Genomic DNA, 11726 nt, shown 5'->3' on the forward strand with positions numbered 1-11726 from the left:
CTATTGAAAGCTCACTAGAGGGCATACATTAACCAAAACCTATTGAAAGCTCACTAGATATCTAGGAGATGTTCTTTTTGTCATTTTAGGTGGTGGGAGTGTCAAGCGGGGGACTGGGAAAGGTAGCAAAAGTTGTTTGAGACTATTACTTGAGATAAGATTCTTCCCAATAAAAAAAAAAAAATTACTTGAGAGTTGAGATGATATTGAAGATCGAGGTAGTCCTGTATGCTACATATAAAATGGAATTATAAAAAATTGGACCAACAATCCGTTGTAGTCTAGTTGGTTAGGATACTCAGCTCTCACCCGAGAGACCCGGGTTCAGTCCCGGCAACGAAACTTTTTGATTTTCTTTTGCCAAAAGTTGAGAAGCAATTGATATTTGTATAAATAAATTCTATTCCAAGAAACAGTAATGAGTTCCCTGAGTGAGATTGTGCAATATGAAAGCTGGCCAAAATGCATTACTTGCAGAACCACCCATGCTGCCTTTGACACTAACAGGCTCATCATCTTTGAGAATCCCTCCATTGTAAAGTGCCTTCTCTGGCTGCCCTTTACACTGCCAAACAAGTAACACCATACATTTCCACCACAACATTTTGGAAGAAATCAAAAAATTTTAACAATGCCCATGTAAAAAAAAAATTAACTTAATGGTAATTGCCACTTTTTTTATGTATACCTCTTTGTAAGCAGTGTAATCATACAAAGCCCGTCTGCAGTATAGAAGAAAGAGGAGTAGTTATAAGGAAAACCCCACTAAAAATGAAGTATTTAAACCAAAGAAAGAGAGGTAGTGCGAGAGAAAGAACCATATGAAGCAACCAAGGGAGGGCCTATTACAAGGAAGAAAGCCAAGAGGCTAAAGCTAAAAGTAAGAGGATTATCCCTCAGGTTAGGAGTAGACATGGCAAAACGGGCGGGTCGGGTCAATCGGGTCACGGGTTAAAAACGGGTCATTTTAAGCGGGTTGAAATCAGATTCGGGTCAATCGGGTTGCGGGTCGGGTCGGGTTGGGTCGAGTTGACCCGTATTTTTCACATGAAATTTTTTATTTTTTTTTTATTTTTTATTTTTTATTTTTTTATAAAGAAAACAATATGTATTTGCCATTTAGATAGTTATGCAACATATTACTTGATGTAAAATGCATTATTTTGAATTCACTACTTATATCAAGAATAAACTCAGTTAAACTTATTAATATTTATTCAATAATTTTAAAATTATACAAATCCTAACATTGCTATCTAAAATAAAACAACACAAAGATAAGTAAAACAAATATACAAGTTTTATTTTTACACAATATCAACATTCCAAAAAAAAAATTACAAATGACTTATTGGATAACTCATTTGATAAAGAATAAAAACATATATGAAAGTTACAATTTTAAAAATTTATTTTATAATCTATTATCAATTGTGGTTGACACTCTATTTCAATTTGAGATATACATTAAAGTTTGATTGCTTACTTATTTATACCTAGTCTCTTTTATGAAGATCATATCATTGTTAAGCAGCACACACTATAGGAAATATCATAATTTATTTTGAAAAGCTGTTTATTTTGAACATAAATTGTTAAAAAATATATCTAAGCATTCATAATTTATGCTAATTTGATACTTTGGCTTTACTATTTTCACACTTGTGAATGTGTCTCACACATATCTACAATTTTAAATCTGTTTTTAACTTTATTGTAACCAGATTATCTTAGCATGTACTTTGCTATTTGATATCTAAAAATTTTTACTCATTACAGAATGCTCAACCATTTATTTTTCAATTAATTTACATGCAGTTATGTAAATGTATCAATTGTTTCCTTAAAACTCATAATAAACAATTAAACTAATATTGTCTTAATTTCACTATTTTTTTTACCCAAAAAAAAAGTTTTAAAAAAATGGTTCGGGTTCGGGTCGGGTCGCGGGTCGGGTCGGGTCGGGTTGACCCGCACAAAACACAGGTCGGGTCACAGGTCAATCCGTTTTTGCTTCGGGTCAAAAAAATCGGGTTCAGGTCGGGTATTTTTCGGGTCGAGTCGGGTCGGGTCGGGTCAGAAAATTCTGACCCGTTTTGCCATGTCTAGTTAGGAGAGGTGTGGGCGTTCACAAGGGAACAGTGGTCAGGCCTGAGCAGCCCCGTGCCTTGATCACATGTTATGTAATAGAGGTTCTTGCGGACATAATTGAGTGACAATAGTAGAACTGTCAACTCATACTTTATGTGTATGACAATTGGCTAGTTTTGGAACTCATTTGCTAGCTTTGTTAATGGTTGCTAAGTTTTTCGTTCTCTTTTGTCACAGGCTTGGATCTTAATGCCCAATTAGATTTCATTCTCTTTTCCCAATTAGATTTCAAATCAATTATAATTTTGTGTCAGTTGTCTAAAAAATTAAAACTACTTCCAACCCATTTAAAATCAAATAAATTATCTCACAATCTTAAAACTTATCAGCAATTAAAATACAAAATTTGATTAAAAATTTTTGGCTATAATAAATTAGGTTGAATAGTTAAATTTTTGTCTCTAAATTTTATTTATTTGTCATTTTAGTTGTTAAAGTTTTATCATAGTTTTGAAATCTAGACCGTTCCAAGGACCTTAGAAGGAAGAAATTCAATATTTTTAAGGTCAGGTCGATGTTCCACTGTGATAACTTTATAATTAATTTAATAATTGTTTAAAATATAATACTTTTTTTTCAATGGTATAATAAATATATTAAATTAATAGATGTGGGGGCCAGTTAGCCAAACGGTACTATTAAAACTGTACGAATTGGGCCTATGGCCCAATTCAAGGATATTTACCAGTCCGAGGATGGTCAAATAAGATTATTATAGGAATGGTAGAAGAAGAAGAAATAAAGATTGCATATGATAGTCCAAAATGTGTCCGAGGAGAAAAATCATCTTGGAAATAGAGATCCGAGGTCAATAGAAATGCCCATCATCTTGAACATCTTTCAAGGTTGCAATACGGTTAGAAGTCAGACATTGGATAAGGGAGGAGTAGGGGGAGGCAACAAATATCTACAAAAACTACTACCTCCACATTAAATGCATCTCAGCTAACTCTTTGGCCGTATTAATGTGGAGGTAATACCTGAACAGTGGTGAAATAACCTTACAACTGCTAGTTGAAGGTTTTGGGAGGTGTTGAATGGGATAAGAAGAAGTTCCTAGAACCTAACCTACACATGTATGGTGGGGATGATACCAAAATTATAGTACATAACATGGAAAGATGGCCTAAAAGAAGGGGGAGTGAAAAAACCAAGAAATCTTTGTAATAATCTTTTGAACTCTTGTAATCTTGATCATCAACTTGACATTATAACATAACTCCTCGGACTGTGCCAAGGACAGATTTTCTCACTTTACTTGTGTTTGATTCTCTTAAATAAATAACTGTTATTGTTTTTCTTACCAAATAGAACTAGTTCTTTTACCCACGCTCTACAAATTCACTGTTTGGACTTGTTGGGCTAAAACCCAATCTTATATTGGGTCCAATCCAAATTCAGTCCTTACAATTGGCGTCATTTGTGGGAAGAACTTGGTCTATTCTAAAAATGATTCGGGTGTAGCATTTAAGATGGAAGAAGCAGGTCCACACCAATTAGCAACAGGTCCACACCAAGTGGATATGAATCTACACCAAGCAGAATCAAGGGGGTCTCAACATAGCAATCCATGTAGGAGCCTCGAACGGAGAGGTGATCGTGAGGGAAGTGTGCATGCAGCTCATACTAGTAAAAGCCAATCTTGAGGGAAGAGCCGTGTTTCCCATGCAAAGAACGATAGAGATATGCAATGTGAAATCAATGAGTTGAAAAGGGAATTGCACCACGCACGGCGAAGACGTACATCGCCTAACTCCGAGGAGAAAGATGATGCTAGTTATAAATGGAGATCCAGAACTCTACCCAGCGAATCTTTCTCCTACGATGAGGAGTACCACCATAGACGTAGATATAAGAGCCTGCCTTGCAAAGGCCTGAGGAACGATGCCATGAACAAGGCGTTGAGTCAAATCTCTAAATCACCCTTCACACGAAACATATAAGGCGCGAGTCTTCCTCGACGATTCCATCAACCCACGTTCACCATTTATAATGGTCGAACAGATCTGGTGGAACATGTCAGTCACTTCAATCAAAGGATGATCATTCATTCCAAAGATGAGGCTTTGATGTGTAAGGTCTTTCCATCTAGTTTGGGCCCCATGGCGATGAGGTGGTTCAATGGTTTAAGGGCAAATTCCATTGACTCCTTTAAGAAGCTCACTCGCGCCTTTGGCGCTCGCTTTATCACTTGTAGTAGGGTTCCTTGGCCTTTAGGTTCTTTATTATCTATGTCCATGCAAGAGGGGGGGGGGGGGACTCTAAAGGCCTACTCGGATAGATACTGGGAGATGTTTAATGAAATAGATGGGGACTATGACGATGTGGCCATTAGTACTTTTAAGGATGGCCTATCAGCCGAGCATGATTTGAGAAAATCTCTGACTGGTAAACCTGTTACCAGTGTGCATCAACTTATGGATCGGACTAACAAGTACAGAAGGGTAGAAGAAGACCAACTGTAGGGGAAAGGAAAGGCTAAGGTGATCTCTCAAGAGAGGAGAAATTTCAGGTCGGATCAGTACAACAATAACCGACCTCAAAAAGACTTTGTTGGGCAGCCATGATCTGCAACATCCAGGTGGTTAATGTTGTATTTCGAGAACCAGTACAACAAGTTCTGGAGAAGATTAAAAACAAGCTGTTCTTTAAATGGCCGAACAAGATGGCAGGAGATCCTATGAGGCGTAATCAAAACCTTTATTACCAATATCATCAAAACCATGGACACACTATTGTAGAAACTTGTCGGACCATTTAGACTAACTGGTCCAAGAAGGAAAATTAAAGCAACTCTTGCATCATTCCAGTGGCCAGGGGAGCCAAACGGGTTCGGAGTTTCGGAGAGATGCATCTTCGAGACTCTCTCTAGGCATGATAAATGTCATATTTGTTATCCTAGGGAGGACTAGATCTTGCCCCTCTAGAGTCATGTCAGTATCTCGTTACCTAGTTGAGGAATCCAGTTCAATGCCGAAGAGAGTCAAGATGGGCATCCCACTGGTGTTAGGTTTTTTAGATAGGGACAAACTTGAACCATACAGCCTCACGATGATGCTTTAGTGGTTACACTTAGCATTGGTGGGTACGATGTGAAAAGGGTGATGATCGATCAAGGCAGCGGAGCTGAGATAATGTATCATAACCTATATAAGGAGCTAAATTTGAAACCTGAGAATTCAACAGCCTACAGTTCTCTTCTGGTGAGTTTTGAAGGTAATATGGTCATTCCGAAGGGACAGATCAGACTACCCATGCAGACTGGCTCGAATGTGGTGGAGGTGGACTTCATTGTTATAGATGCTTTCTCTCCATATACGACCATTATGGGCAGACCCTGGTTTTATACCCTAAGAGCTGTCTCCTCCACTCTTCACCAAAAGGTGAAATATCCCTCTAGAGGCTAAGTTTTGGAAATATTAGGAAGTCAGTCTGCGGCCAGACAATGCCTGGTAGCAACCATCCAACATCGACCTGAGGTTGAAATCTTAGCCACTGTTAAGAATGGTTTATAGCAATCAGAAACTCCAACGTTGCTCTTCAATAAACCAGCCGACGAAGTGAAATGTGAAGATCTAGAAAAAGTAATTGTTGGTGATGATCCAGAGAAATTCTTTCAGGTTGGGGCTCAATTGCCTCTACAAAAGAGGGAGCAATTGGTTGAATTTCTTAGAGAAAACGTTGATGTGTTCACATGGAGCATGTACGAAGCCCCGAGTGTAGATCTAAGTTTCATTTGTCATCATTTGAATGTTAACCCTTCCATCACTCCGAAGAGACAGCCACCTCGGCATCCGTCCAAAGATGACAAATGAGGCTGTCAGAAATGAGGTAACAAAGTTCAAATAGGCAGGGACTATCAAGATAGTTTTATATCCTCAGTGAATAGCTAACACAATGGTGGTAAAAAAGAAAATTGGGAAATGGTGTGTGTGTGTGGACTTCACAGATCTCAACAAGGCTTGTCCAAAAGACCCTTTCCCTATGCCTCGAATAGATCAGTTGGTGGATGCAATGATAGGCCATCCTCGGATGAGTTTCTTGGATGCCTTTCAAGGATATCACCAGATACCACTAGTACTGGATGATCAGGAGAAGACAACTTTTGTCACTCCCACTAGAAACTATCATTACAAAGTAATGCCCTTTGGTTTGTAAAATGCAGGGTCTACTTATCAACGAATAATGACTAAAATGTTCGAACCACAATTGGGCAGGAACATTGAAGTCTATATTGATGATATGGTTGTAAAGAGCAAGGTGGTGTCTGAGCATGTGGGAGACCTCACGAACATTTTTGAAATCCTGAGGAAGCATAAGTTGCATCTGAATGCTTCCAAGTGTTCTTTTGGTGTGGGCTCGGGAAGTTTTTTGGGCTACATGGTGACTCAAAGGAGAATTGAGGTGAACCCTGATCAGATTAAGGCCATTAACAACTTGCAATCACCTTGGAATCCCAAGGAGGTTTAGAAACTGACTAGGATGACTGTTGCTTTGAATCGATTTATATTCAAATCAATAGATAGGTGCAAACCCTTCTTCCTTTTGTTGCATAAATGGAAGGAATTTGAATGGACCGAGGAGTATGCTGTAGCATTTCAATAGCTTAAAGAGTACCTATCTCGGCCACCCATCATGTCCAGTCCTGAGGTGGATGAGGTTCTGTTTGCCTACTTGGTGGTAGCCTCTCATGCGGTAAGTTTTGTTTTGATATGAGTAGATAGTGGCATACAACGACCCATCTATTATATAAGCAGGTCACTTCATGAAGCCAAGGTGCGGTATTTACCACTGGAGAAGGCCATCTTGGCGGTAATGCTACGCGAAAACTTCCCCATTACTTCCAAGCACACACCGTGGTTGTCCTAACTCAGTTTCCACTCAAGTCAATACTTCAAAGCGAAGATTATACCAGGAGGATTGCCAAATGGGGCACGATTCTAGGAGCTTTTGATATCAAGTATATGCCTCGTACCTCTGTAAAAGGCCAGGTCCTTGCCGACCTAGTAGCCGAGTTTGCTGAACTTCCTGAAGAAGTAGATGTGAAGCAGCATGGCATGGATGAAAAATCGGTTGGCCTGATCTCCACACAATACCCCTCACCCTAAAAAGTATATGTCGATGGAGTAGCAAACCAGCGGGGATCAAGAGTGGGGCTGGTTCTGGTATCTCCTAAGAAGATCACCATTGAAAATTCATTGAGGTTGGGGTTCTCGGCTACAAACAATGAAGCAGAATATGAAGTTTTGTTGATGGGAATGGTGATGGTCTAGAAAATGGGTGGAAAGGCAGTGGAAATGTTTTCAGATTCAAGACTGGTCGTAGGCCAGGTAAAAGGGGAATTAGAAGCTCGGGATGCAAGAATGCAGGAATATTTGAGTCAAGCTAGACGCATACAAACAGAATTTGAATCTTTTGACTTATCACATATTCCTAGAAGTGGAAATACCCATGCAGATTCCCTGGTTACCCTTGCCACTTCCTCGGCACAGGATTTGCATCGAGTAATACTTGTCGAAGACCTATGCACCCCTACCCCAATCAAGAGAGACCTGCTCCAAGTCCATCAAATCAGGGTAGGGTTGAGCTGGATGGGTCCTATACTGCTATTCCTTGAAAAAGACATATTGCCTGAAGAGAAGTCAGAAGCTGAGAAAGTACGAAGGAAAGCTCCTCGGTTTTGGCTATCTAAGGATAAAAAGTTGTACGAACACTCTTTTTCTGGACCATATCTGCTTTGTGTACATCCCAAGGCACCAAAATCACTCCTAGAAGAATTGCATGAAGGAATTTGTGGAAGTCACACAAGAGGAAGATCTTTATCTCACTGAGCCATTACTCAAGGATACTGGTGGCCGAGCATGCAATGATCAGTGTCAGAGATTCGTGCCAAACATTCATCAGCCTGGAGGAGTCCTTAATCCTCTTTCTAGCCCTTGGCCTTTTGCTCAATGGGGCTTGGATATTGTAGCTCCTTTCCTTAAGGCAGTTGGGAATAAAAAATATCTACTGGTCGGCACAAACTATTTCACCAAATAAGTTGAAACTGAACCTTTGGCTAATATCAGAGATGTGGATGTCAAGAGGTTTATCTAGAAGAATATCATTACTCAATTCGGGGTTTCCCATACTCTCATCTCGGACAATGGCCTTCAATTTGATAGCAAAGTTTTCAGGAGGTACTGTTGTGATTTGGGGATAAATAATAGATATTCCACTCCAGCCTATCCACAAGGAAATGGGCAAGCTGAAGCTGTCAATAAGGTTATAGTGAACGGATTTAAAAAGAGGTTGGACGATGTAAAGGGAAGATGGGTGGAGGAATTACCACATGTCCTTCGGATGTATCGAATAACACCTCGCCAGTCAACAAGAGAAACCCCCTTTTCAATGACGTATGGGGCCGAGACTATAATTCCTCTAGAAACTGGTTTTCCAACGTTGAGAACAAATGCATTCACCTCAGCGTCAATGATGAGCTACTAGAAAAGAGTCTAGATTTGATTGAAGAACGACAAGAGAATGCAATGGTCCAACTGGCCTACTACCAGCATAAGCTCGAGTAAGGTTATGATACTAATGTAAAGCTAAGGCCGTTAGCCCCAGGAGATTTGGTATTAAGAAAAGTTTTGGGTACTACTAAGAATCCAGCCTAGGGAAAGTTAGGACCTAATTGGGAAGAACCGTATTGCATCACTTCGGTGGCAGGAATAAGTATGTACTATTTGGAGGATCTAGATGAAAAAACTGTACTCCATCCTTAGAATGTAAACAACCTAAAGAGGTATTATTATTAATAAAAATAGCCCTGTTTAGTTCCTTTTTAATTCATTCCAATCATGTATCATGTGTTTCCCTATCTATTGAAGTATTTAAAAAAAACTAAGTCATGTCAGGTTCCTCAGACCACAGTCATGTCAGGTTCCTCAGACCACAGACTTAGTGGAAATTAATACCCTTTGACATCTATTAAAGTATTAAACCGAAACTAAGTCATGTCAGGTTCCTCGGACCACAGACTTAGTGAAAATTAATACCCTTTGACATCTATTGAAGTGTTAAATAGAATCTAAGTCATATCAGGTTCCTTGGACCACATACTTAATGGAAATTAATACCCTTTGACATCTATTGAAGTGTTAAACAGAAACTAAGTCATGTCAAGTTCCTCAGACCATAAACTTAGTGGAAATTAATACCCTTTGACATCTATTGAAATCTTAAACAGAAACTAAGTCATGCCAGGTTCCTTGGACCACGGACTTAGTGGAAATTAATGCCCTTTGACATCTATTGAAGTATTAAACAGAAATTAAGTCATGTTAGGTTTCCTGGACCACAGACTCAGTGGAAATTAATACCCCTTAACTTCTATAGAAGTGTTAAACAGAAACTAAGTCATGATAGGTTCCTCGGACCACAGACTTAGTGGAAATTAATACCTTTTGATATCTATTGAAGTATTAAACAGAAATTGAGTCATGCTAGGTTCCTCGGACCATAAACTCAGTGGAAATTAATACATTATGGCACCTATTAAAGTGTTAGTCAAACATTAACTCAAGCATTTAAAAGAAGCAAACCCCTGATTTCCTCTCTTGGATCACAAGGTTTGTTATCACCCAGCAAAGATGTAAACTGAAGTAAGCCCGTGAGCATCACTTAAAGCATTTTAGGGTGCCCTGGACTTGGCTGTTGTTTGGTCAAACATTTGAATATTTTCTTAAAGTTAAAAAACTTGTTAGAATTGATAGATTCAAAGTATGTCTTAATAGTACTACAGATTTAATAGTTTTGATCCACTCCGATTACCAATTAAAAATATGTATAAACTTTGTTTTCCCTTGTATAAACAAATTGGGATTTTTTTATGGCGTATGGTTATATGCAAACAAAGAACAGTTGAAATGAAAATTACATAAATGAAGAAAATAACCCATACAAATTTGAGAAAATAAAATGCCTATTTCATTAAAACATGTCTTAGGAAAAAGGAATTTCACTATAGAAATTGTAACTACATTACAAAAATGAAGATTCATTGTTTCAATTTTATCTGAAGCTTATCATTGGAAGTCTTGCTAGCTTGTTTAGCTGCTTCAGTAGTAATCACTTTTTCTTTCTCTTTGGGGGCTTCCTCGGTAGGCATGGTAACTGAAGCTAAGGCCTGTTCAAAACCTTGGGAAGCTGCCCCATCTTATGGAACCTCTACAGCCTTATCCGAGGATATTTCCTTAGGAGCTTCAGGTTCTTTTGCTTGCTCCTGCTGACTGGGAGGAAGAGGATCTTGAGGTTGTGTTTCTTCAGTAGGGTTAGCAACTATAAAGGTTGCTTCACTTTGAGTGGAAGGAAGGTCCGAGGCTCGTATGGCTCTTAGGAAGTAGTTGTTTTCTAGTCTTCTTAACTTAGAAGAAGCCTTAACACCAGCTCGGTTGAGGGCTTCATCCCAAGTCTGAGTACAGTAGGTTCGACACACGGCGGGGACCTCTTCTCTAAGGGTTTCCTCGATCTCGACTATGCTGACGTCGTAACCATGCTGCTCAGCCTCATCCCGAGCCTTCTTGGCCTCCATTTTTGCCTTCTCAGCCTTATCTTTCAACCTCTTGGCTTGATCTTTAAGCTTTTGGGCTTCTTCTAATTTCCTTCGGAGGGCAGCTATTTGCTTTTTCGATAAGCCAACTGTTCCTTGGCATCACGCAGGAGCTTTCTCTAATCCTTGGCCTGCCTTTGAGCGCTCTCCAAAGTCGATTCAACACTTTTTTTGGCCCTTTCCTCCTCAGTCAGCTTGCTCCTTAAATCTTTATTGGATTGATCGACAATGTTGAACAACTCCACAATTGCTATGCGCCTATTCCTCTCATCGTCCAACTGCCGATAGCAAGAATAGGTTATCTGCTCAACCTTGAAAGTGGCTTGGACAGCCTAAAAGAAAATGGTTAGTAACCTTACAAATAACAATAAAGATAATAATAATAAAAAAAAGGATAGCATCATACCATGCCCAGATACCTTTTAAGGTTAAGGGAAACCTCATTCTTCCTGATAGACCGCAACTTGGCCATATCAATGGGGAGTAATAAGGCCTCCTCCAAAGCTGAGGCCACATGGCACCTAGCACCTCCATGGAAATCCTTGATGGATGCATTATCCCTCAAGGGTTCACCATTAATCATTAGAGCTGGAAGCCAAGCCTAAGGCTCAGGTGGCTAATTATCTCCCTTCTCTAGGCCTCTTTGCCATGTTTGGCTAGTCTTCTACTGCGTTGTAGCTTGTTAGGTCTCATCTTCATGCATAGGGCAAGATCTCCCTGCCTCCACTACCTCTTTGCCTTTCTGCTCTCTCTTTCTTTTCTTGTCAGCAGGTTCAGTCCTGGATGGCAAAAACGGCTGAGGAGGAGGAAAAGGAGATTTGGGAGGAGGAAGGGGAAGTTTGGGCTGAATGGATTTCCCCAGGGCATCTTTTCCGGGCTAAGACTCTATTAAGTCCAATAGACTTCTTTGGGATTTCCTTTGGATACTCATTTCGTCCGAAGTGATGTCGTCTACTTGTTGCTAATAGTCAATGTCAGCTGATGT

At 39.5% G+C, this 11726-nt stretch overlaps 1 non-coding gene across 1 annotated transcript; it reads left to right on the forward strand.

The window, feature by feature from the left end:
• Positions 1-270: 270 nt before the first annotated feature.
• TRNAE-CUC lies at positions 271-342 on the forward strand. Its single transcript has one exon. It is a non-coding gene; the product is annotated as a tRNA-Glu (tRNA).
• The last annotated feature ends 11384 nt before the right edge of the window (positions 343-11726 follow it).

This window comes from Quercus lobata, chromosome 11 (assembly GCF_001633185.2).
Source record: "Quercus lobata isolate SW786 chromosome 11, ValleyOak3.0 Primary Assembly, whole genome shotgun sequence".
NCBI classification, from domain to species: Eukaryota; Viridiplantae; Streptophyta; class Magnoliopsida; order Fagales; family Fagaceae; genus Quercus; species Quercus lobata.